The sequence below is a fragment of the Panthera onca genome, chromosome A1 (assembly GCF_046562875.1).
Source record: "Panthera onca isolate mPanOnc1 chromosome A1, mPanOnc1 haplotype 2, whole genome shotgun sequence".
Classification (NCBI taxonomy): domain Eukaryota; kingdom Metazoa; phylum Chordata; class Mammalia; order Carnivora; family Felidae; genus Panthera; species Panthera onca.
In genome coordinates this window covers 172,437,140-172,446,835 of record NC_138339.1, presented here as the reverse complement: position 1 = coordinate 172,446,835, position 9,696 = coordinate 172,437,140, and the positions used below count along the sequence as shown (strand labels likewise).

At 42.9% G+C, this 9,696-nt stretch overlaps 1 long non-coding RNA gene across 1 annotated transcript in view; it reads left to right on the top strand.

Annotated features, from left to right (window-relative positions):
- Positions 1 to 4,985: 4,985 nt before the first annotated feature.
- Positions 4,986 to 9,696, top strand: part of LOC132681908 (uncharacterized) — a 29,066-nt gene continuing 24,355 nt past the window's right edge. Inside the window, exon 1 of the long non-coding RNA XR_009611313.3 lies at positions 4,986 to 5,334. This is a non-coding gene — a long non-coding RNA (uncharacterized LOC132681908). The remainder of the gene's footprint in view (positions 5,335 to 9,696) is intronic.

Sequence of the window (9,696 nt, the reverse complement as noted above, 5' to 3'; positions counted from 1 at the left end):
AATGTGGCTAAAAGGACTCAATAGCCTTCCCAGATGAACTGTCTCCACCTAACTAGTTCTCATATAAATAAGGGGCACTCACCAGAAATTACCAGAGACCTCTGAATCTCCCTCCACCACTGCTTGGAAAGCACATGCTTCATTCGGATAAACCCTGTAAGGGATGGGGCCAGTGGACTTGCTCAAAATGGATAACTTGCAATGTTGCTTGCTAATCACGACTGTAACCTAGATCAGTGCCTTCTGAACTTCAATGTGTTTCTAGTTAAGAATTCTACCAAGAAAGCAAAGCTGCTCTGAGTAATATAGAGGAAGGCGTTTATTATACAAACTGCACCTATTATAATTGTGGAATGAGCTGGGAAGTTCCCGTAAGTGGAACTGGGGAATCAGAAAGGTCACTAAGGAAACTGACCTGAAGCTTTTGCATGCATGAACAAGTTGGAACTTTCTGGGAAATCTAGGAGGCCAGTGGGAAAGAGAAGGGATGCCGAAGCCTATGGAAGGCTGTTGCCCCCTGTCTGGAGTTCCCTTGATTAGCTGGGCTGACTGTCGAATAGAAGAGCTGGGTGTGCAGGTAGAGGGGAGAGAGCAGGGAAAAGCTGGAACCCAGCCACCTGTTTACAGGGACCCTGGCTAGGAGAGCCCCAGAGCAGGACCGAGGCTGCTTTAAGTCCATCTTGTCAATCTCCCGCAAAAGTTTTCTTTTGGCCAACCCTAATTTCGGGGGAATCTTATCCAAACTGACACTGTTATAAAACCACCACGGGGGGAGCCTGGGTGGCTCAGTTGGTTAAGCCTCTGACTCTTAGTTTCAGCTGAGGTCATGACCTCATGGTTTCTTGAGTCTCGGGCTCCATGCTGACAGTGCAGAGCCTGCTTGGCATTCTTTGTCTCCCTCTCTCTCTCTGCCCCTCTCCCATTCGTGCTGTCTCTGTCTCTCTCCAGATAAGTAAATAAACTTAAAAAAAAAAAAAACAACCCACCACAGATGTGTATACAGTCCACCTGGGGAATCTGTTAAGATGTGGATTCTAACGAAGATGCTCTGGGTGACGCCAGTGCTGGCCCAGATGCACTTTGAGTTAAGCAGGCCTTGGGCCCTTTGACGAAAATCCAAAAACTGCACAATAATGAGGGTCAGAATGAGGGAGGCTGCTCTCACCAGCTTCGCTTTATTTTCTTTTTAAAATAATAAATAGCACCCAAGCAGCCCTCAAGAGAAAGTAGAAATTTGGCTCACTTGTGATCATCAAAGGACAATTTTTTAAACTTTCTTAATCTTTTGCTTAGTATTACATTAAAGGAGACTAAGGAGACCCACGGTGTGTACTTGAGACAGGACATTTGGGCTTCTCTTTGATCCGAATGGCCCTTCAGCACCTGGCATCACATCAGTTCCCAGTAGGGTGCTGGTCTCCATCTTTCCTCCTCGGATCAAGAGCACAAAGGCCAAATTCAGAAACCTCCTGTTAGCGCTGAAAAGAGATATTTTTTGTGCATTTCATCAACTTGCTTCTTTGTGAGAAGCTGCCCCAGATTTTGATTTGTGGAACCCATGACCAAGTAACAAATTAGGGCACAGAGATCGCATTATATAAGAGATGAGTTATGGTAGCAATAAGCACGTGTAAATAGCATTTACATATTTAATGATCATTTTATTCTATGGCAATTTGCATTAAATATTCAGAAATTATGTTCTCTTTACTCATGTAAAAGCCTTTTGTCAAGTGCATTATTATTATTCTGGGAAAAGAAGCTCTATTATGCCATTATGTGACACGTGGTGGCATTTAAGCTCTCATTTCTATGTCAGTCACCTGGAAGTCCTCACCCTAGCCTGTCTTATGGGGTCACCTTTTCTCGTAATAGTGAGAGGAGGTGGCTGGAGCCTCGCTCCCCCACGAGGAAGGACCCTCATTCCCAGTTTCTCCATCCCCCACCTAACACAGGCCAAGGAGTTTCAAGGGCTCTTGCTTCTTTTTTTCTATTTTGCTTCTAGACTTTATTTCAGTTTCCCCTGAAGTTCCCATTCTCTGACTATTCATTTCACTTCTTCACTCCCCGCCCCCCATCAACCCAAGCACAGAATGCTAACCCGTTTTGCTTTTGTTGTGCTTTTCTCTCAAAACACTGTTTGCAAAAACCGCTTATATTCAGAGAGATTTTTATTGACAAATTTGGTGGTGGAGTGAGTGAGGGTGAGGCTATAAATGACAGCAAAGCACAGCGTAGCAAATAACTTTAAACAGAGCTTTGGATAGCCTCCCCAAGCCCCAGAGGCACTCATTCCCTTTCATGTCCATTCTCCAGCAGGGCACCCCATGCATCATGGCCATGTCCTGAAACTTACCGCTTCTCCCACTTTACAAGGCAGGGCAACGTGGCTCCCTCTGCTTTGCCCTGATGACCCGAGTCATGACTGGGTGCTCACTCACTCCAACTGAAAGGACCCATCAAGGTATCCCACTACAGACAGAAAAACTTCTTCACCCCATAGAAAGGAATCCTGCCACCAGCTGATATGCCAACCATAGCTGGTTTTTGCAGGTGGGGGAGGGGGGTGTTGTGGTGGTCCTGTTACATTTTCCTCTCAGCAAAATCTTTGCAGTCCCCATAAGGGTACTTATCCCTCAAATTTTCACCCTGAAGTGATGAGTGAGGATGGCAGAAAGAAACACATCATTTATTTGTAGAACTTGAATAATTGTTTACACTGATCCCCAAGAGAAAATGGTTTACATACATCAAGCAATGCAGGTGCATCATCCATGTTTTAGAGACTAGACCGCAAGTCCTGGTTGCATTTCACCCAACCAACACTCGTGGGCTCAAGGACAGAAGTCTCCTGCACTGAGGGATTTGAAGTTCTGTGCCCAAGACATTGATTCCACCATAGGGGCTCCTTGCTTTTCTGTGTCATACACATGCCAATGTTGTAGCAGATTGTTGGTATATCCTTGCCATGTTTCAATATTATCCTTTCCAATTTCTGTCAGTCCCAAGACAATCCCCAGACCAGGATTGCATGCAGTTTGCATCAGTGGGCTAGTCCAGTGGGGATCCTTCTCCAGATCAGTCTGAAGCCTCCTACTATCAAAAAGCAATATTCTTTTCTTTAAGACATTCTGTGACTATAGATGTTGGGTTATACTGTGTCATCTGAGCAATTTTTTGGTTAGCCTCCTTCCTTGGAATTTAATTGGGCATCCCGTATTCTCAAACACAGCATCCTTTGCAAAGCTGGAAGACTAGTTTTAGAAGAGTTTCCAAGTGTCCATCTCAGGGTTGGGACTAGAGTAAAGCAAGTGAGGGTACTTGCTTCAGACATAAAACCGGTGGGGGCACCAGATGCTTCAGTGATCAAGATCAGTAAAAGTTTTGATAAATATTATTTAGTGCAATATACTAAACAATCAAAATGAACCCCCAAATCCATCATGAACGTAATACCAAAGTTTTAGATAAAGACAGGATTAGTATCACTGATTTTTCCTTTCCTCGGGCTCTACTATGTTTAGGGACACAGCTATGATTGATTCTGTCTTTATTTAAAATTTTGGGGGATGTCTGGGGGACTCAGTCGGTTGATGTCCGACTCTTGATTTTGGCTCAGTTCATGATCGCAGGGTTGTGGGATCAAGCCCTGCAGTGGGCTTCACTCCAAGCATGGAGTCTGCTTGGGATTCTGTCTCTCTCCCTCTGTCCCTCTCCCCTGCTGGCATGTTCTCTCAATCTCTCTCTCCCTCTCTCTCTCTCTCAAATAAAAAAAAAAATTAAATAATTAAATAAATAATAAAATGTTGGTATTTGGTTGATCATAGACTTATTTTTGTTTCCATCTTGATTTTTTTTAATACTGCATCAAAATAGTATTTATCTTGATTGCAGAGTTTTTGGTGCCCTAAGCACCACACTCACCTCACCCTAATGCAGGCTCTGGCCTCTCTTCTTTTCCGACAAAACTCAAGGGATAGCCCAGCCCAGGCCCTGACCGGTTGAACTTCAGAGCGTTATGCTGGAATGCTCTTTCCTTAAAGTTTGAGAGCAACAGCAGGGTGTGGCAATGAGGCAAAACTGAAAACTTAACATTGAACATCGGGCATCTTGGTTCTCACCAGAGGACCACTCACTCCTCATAGTCTCTCACATGCTGACCTTTTGTGTCCTTTCTCTCCTCATCTCCTGGACGCTTCCACAGCCGTCTTTCCATAACTAAAATGGCAAACGAAGGAACCTCGCTACTCAAAACATGTCATTTCCCTAAGAGGAATTTAACAACCAGTGTTTAAGTAAGCATTTCCTCTTTTCTCGCTAGGGCACATTGATTTAGCAGAAGTTTGTGCCTGCCCATTAGTGACAGGCAGTAGTAATACAAAGATCAATGAAACTCACACCTGGCCTTAAGGAGCTGATTCTTTCTCCCAGTGGTCCTCATCAGACCTTGCCAAGGTCTCACTCCAGACCCAAAGAACCCGAATCTCTGGGAGTGGTTCCTGGGCATCTGTACTATGTTAAGGTCCCCCGTGGATTCTGAAGCACAGGGAGGACTGAAAACAGCCCTTCTAGCTGAAGAACAAACACAAATAATTGCCAAAGAATAAAGTGTGCAATAACAAAGGCAAAGTGGAAGGGGAGTGAGAGGAAGGAACATCAGTTCTGCCTGGAGGGATTGGGAAGGTTCTCATAGAGGATGTGACACTCAAGGGAGACCTTGAAAGATGAAAAGAAATTGCTCAGCTACTATGTTAGACGATGAACCCTGGAGAAGTGTTTGTTTAGTTCTGGCACAGCCAAGGAAATGCGCCAACCCAATCAGCAACCCAATCTTGCTCAGCAAGACACTAGTCCTGCAGAATGCCTGTGTGTGTGTGTGTGTGTGTGTGTGTGTGTGTGTGTGTGTGAGGCAGGTGGAGGGGAGGGAGGAGAGAGGGAGGTGGGGCTGGGGGAGAGGGTGGGAATCTGTGTAGCCTGAGGTGTCTTGAAAAGACTGCATATTTATTTCCCTTCTGGGAACTTCATGTTCTATATTAGCATATCTAAGTCTCTAAGGAGCCCTACAGTAACATTTTTGAGAGCAAATGGATTTAACATTCATTTGGTCAAAAGTATTTTCTTTGTTGTTTTGCTTTGTATTGTTTTCATGGAATATCTTAGTATCCTAGACCTAACTAGTATACCATGAAACATACCCAGGAAGTATTATCAGAGGCCAGGGATTCCCAATTGCTTCTCTGCAGAACGGCTGTTCCAGAATGAGATTCCACGGTGACCACTATTTGACAAATAACAACAAAGAGACACCGACCAAACTTCCACCAGCAACTGTTGGTAAATATTCTTTATTTTTGTTTTTTATTTCTCATCGTAGTCCATATAAATACATTTTAAAAATTGGCAATCATCACATAGGTGATATTTTGTGTTCCTTTCTCACTAAAACTTAACTGCAAATCTCTTTTCTTACTGTTACATGGTTTTAATAGTTACATGGTTTTAATAGTTATTACTGTTAATGACCCATTAAGGAAATAACATCATTTACATACCATTCCCCTGTGTGACACAAATGCTCACCGCAGTAGTTCTGCAATTATAAATAATTTTTCTGTGAAGAACAGGTAAAACTATATTTTCTTTTCTAGAATTATTTCCGTGGAATAAATGCCCAGTAGTGTGATAACACAGTTATGGGATCTGTATTATTATCCTAATGGAAATATTTGGTCTTCATGGAATTAGTAAGTTTGCTTCTCTGGAGTGAAGCTGAGAAAAGGATAAGGAAGAGTTGTTGAGCCACATTCTACATGATTTACTGGCTGAAATCAGATTTCCCAGTGGACAGACTCACAGTACAGAAATACCCCTCATACTCAGAGAGAATAGGGCCTTTACAACACTTTTTCTTTTACTTTTGTGTCTATAGAGACAGAAAGGTGCATATTTGAAACTCCGTAATTCTCAGACAACCTGCCAACCTCTGTCTTTGCTTTCTCCTGGTCTCCTTGACCCCGGGAACTCTTTTTTCCTAGCAGGGAGGCACTTATAGGCTGCTACCCACTTTCCAACTCTGGAACTGGAGATAAATGCCAATTTGGAATCTATCTTTTAAATAGGGAACTGCCTGTGGCTGTGTGCATTCTTAGATCTGCAGTTATGAATTCCAGATCTCAACACCCCAAAGAACAAAAACCAGAAAAAAATATATTTCCTTGTGAAAATGAATCTCAACAGAGTATAGGTACATGGACATGGCTACAGTTAAACGTTGAGCTTGTGTTACCCAGTAAGAAAAAATTTACAACAACCATGATCATTTCAGTGGCTTTTCTGATCCTCTGGAGCCGGTAAAAGTGACACATTCTGGATTATAACTATGAAACTCAGCAGAAGGATCATGACTATACTTTCCCCACTCTGGAGTACTGATTTGCCATACTCTGAATCAAAGTTTTAAAGCAGCTGCTAGTTAGGGCTTTGCTCATCCATTTGACTACAGTGATTGCATAACACTTCCATTTATGGATTTGGTGACAACTCGGTTGTTTCCTGAAACTTCTGCTAGAAACAGCATTTTAGAGGTAGGATAGAAGCTTCAGGGCAGGCCACGAGAACCACAAGAGTATCTCAACTCATGTGGCCACAAAAGGGACATTGAAGTAGAAGAGTATCATGTGTATTTCACAAGTGTCAAGACACTTCTGTAGACTTGTGGGTTTTGTCTGTTTGGTGTGTGTCTTTATCCTTTTGGAGAATCTTTTGACTGAAAGGACACTACTAAAAAGAAAACGTGCCTAGACTGAAATAGGAAAGTAAGGGATAAACTCTAAACTGAGCACTTTGTGGGGAATGAAAATATAACTTAATCAAAGTTATTGAAAACATACACTTTACAAAACATCAAACAGAATAACAGCAAAACCAAGCTGGAAAAATGGAAGAGAAAATATAAGCGATTTAGGTCATCAAGTTAGGGCGTACAACATCCAGCTAAAATTGCATTCGAGAAAGGAATAGCAGAGAAAATAGAGACATTATCAATGAAATATGATAAGATTTCTGAGAAATGAGGTAAATGAGTCCCCAGCATAATTAAAGCAAGGACAGCAATACCAAGTTATATCTTTGCCAAATGCCAAAATACTGCAGTGTGATGAAATATCCCTAAATGCTCCAGGGACAAAAAGCAAAGGGTAAGGAGCCAGAATGTCTTTAGACTTCTCAAGGCTACCATTACAAGCTTAGCAGATCATGGAGCATCACCTTCAAAGTTAAAATGAGAAGTCATTTTCAATCCAGAAATCTATACCCACCAAGTGATCAATAAAGTGTGAGTAGGGACTATGAAAGTGAGCTCAGATATGCAAAAGTTCTAATTTCCCTCTCACTCCCCCCATCTTAGAAAGCTTCTGGAAGATATTCTTGGCAGAAGAGATAGGGCTGGATGATCACTAAGAAAGCAGGATGGCTGCTGCCCTCTCTGGGACTGATAGGTTCTCCAACGGTAGGCTCCTGAGGCAGCTTGTGCCCATGCTCCCCGAGCAAGATTTGTGAAGTGTGTTTAGAATGTTGCCATCTTACCTCGAGCACCGGAAGGCTGATGCCATGTCAGCTTCTGTTGGGGGCCCAGATGAGACCAGGAGTCTCCTTCTGAACTGCCGACAGGGGAAGCAGATTTCAACCAAAAATGGCTCTGCACACACACACCTGTTAACTGGGTGGGCCCTGTTGACCTGGGCCTTCCCATTGAGTCAGCTCACAAAGCAAAGAGAAGGAGAAAGCATTAGCTTCTGGAGGAAAGGTGGCAGAGAGCTGGAAGGTTGGGGAATCCCAAGACGGCAGTGCCTTCTACCCTTCTGGATAGTGTTCTCTGCTCTCAAATCTAAATTCAGAGTTCATCAGTGGCTTCTGTAATGGCACAGGGCCTGTTGGGGGAGAGGTAACCCCTAGGCAAATCTGCTTAGTAATCACCTGTGCCTTTTTTGTCCCTCCTTTCCCGATGTCCCTTTCTCACTCCCCAGGCAACCTAGGAATCTTGGATGTCCAGGTTTTGACTAACCACCACTTGTGCTTACACGTGTCCTGAACACCCCTCAACATACCTCCTCCCCCATTCCTGTCCTCAGTTCTGTACCACTGATGAAAATGACCCCTTGCTTCTTTTCCTTCTTACCTCCCCTTCCAGTCATGGAAGAATGATCGACATTCTAGTTCATGAAGTGTTAACTGCTATCAGAAAGCTATCAATGAAATTCATTTTCAATGAATTGTAAATGTTTGTAGTTTCCCACTGTCCTCTAATAATACTTTATTGAAAAGGAGGAGTGTTCACCAAAGTGCGGTTCCAGTTATTACCTGAACGTCAGGCAGGGGGCTCATCTGTTGGGATAGAATTACCTTCCTGGTGACTTACCCAGAAGGTGGAGAGATCCGTTTGCTTGTACCCCTTGGAACACCTAGAACTTGAGAACCAGAGGGAACCTTTGAGCTTTTTCTATTCATCTTCCTTATTTTACACAGCTGAGAGTAATGGAGTCCAAGAGGATAAGCCAACCACAAAGAACTGTTTAGTGGCAGAACCAAGGGAAAACCTGTTCCTCTGACTCCCTTCAGTGCTGTGTTTCTGTTCAATGCCCTCTAAAGACTTGAAGATTTTTCTGACCCCATCCGGTTATCCCTTCCCTTTCCCCATGTCCCTAGAGAAATGTTCCCACAGATCCTTAGGTTTCAGACTACATCTTGAACAGGTGAAAAAATAGTAATGTCCAACTCTTTGTGTTTTTTTGTTTTAGTTTTTGTGGTAGAGACTAGAAGCTACCCCAAAATGACTAAGTTAGATGAGAATGGCTTTTTATCCATAACCTCACTACCATACTCTAAAGAGAGCAGGTCAAAATGCCAATCCACATGTCAGACATTTATTAAATCAACATTAAGCAAGCGGGAAAGAATAATTAGCATTCAGTAAGTTCAATGAGGGTCCGGTTCTTGGTTCTTCTAAATGTTCTGCCCTTACTTTGCATGAAATATTCTCTTGAGCCAAACATAACATTGCAGACATAGTACTCTGGGATATAAAGTTAGTCAGATGTTCAGAAATCCTCCTGATGGCTGGATGAAGGACCATTTGGGGATCTCAGGGGTTATGCATGCATAAGCAGATTACCGACCTCGCTGGGTTTTATACCCTTGCCATGTGAGATGTGGGGGATGCAGGGAACGCAGGGGTGTCTCCAAAATATCTTAGCTCACCTACATGTCTTGGAAACCTTGAATTTTACCAATCAGATCCCATTTCTAAGTCCTCATACTAGTCAATAGATCAATATTTTTTCACCAATAAGACCCCTTTCTGACATTTGGTATACAAATGAATACTGTGGGTTGATTAAAATTTAGCTATCAGAAATACATGTTGTAGTTGCCCCTGAAATGTGTTATTTTCCAATATAATGCCAGCTGACCTCCCTCAGACTGTACACTCTTGAGTAAAGCAGTCAATTGCACATAGATTAAAACTATACTTGCACATTCATAAGTCCTCGTTACTGTAGGTAGAGTACTTTAATGGATGTTTCAGACTTCATGACAAGGTTGAATCTCCTGCCCAGAGTCATGTCTTCTCAACTCAATCCTTCCAGGGCATGTCTTGTTCCATTCCTCTGTTTCTATGGTTGTTCAGCTGTGGTTACT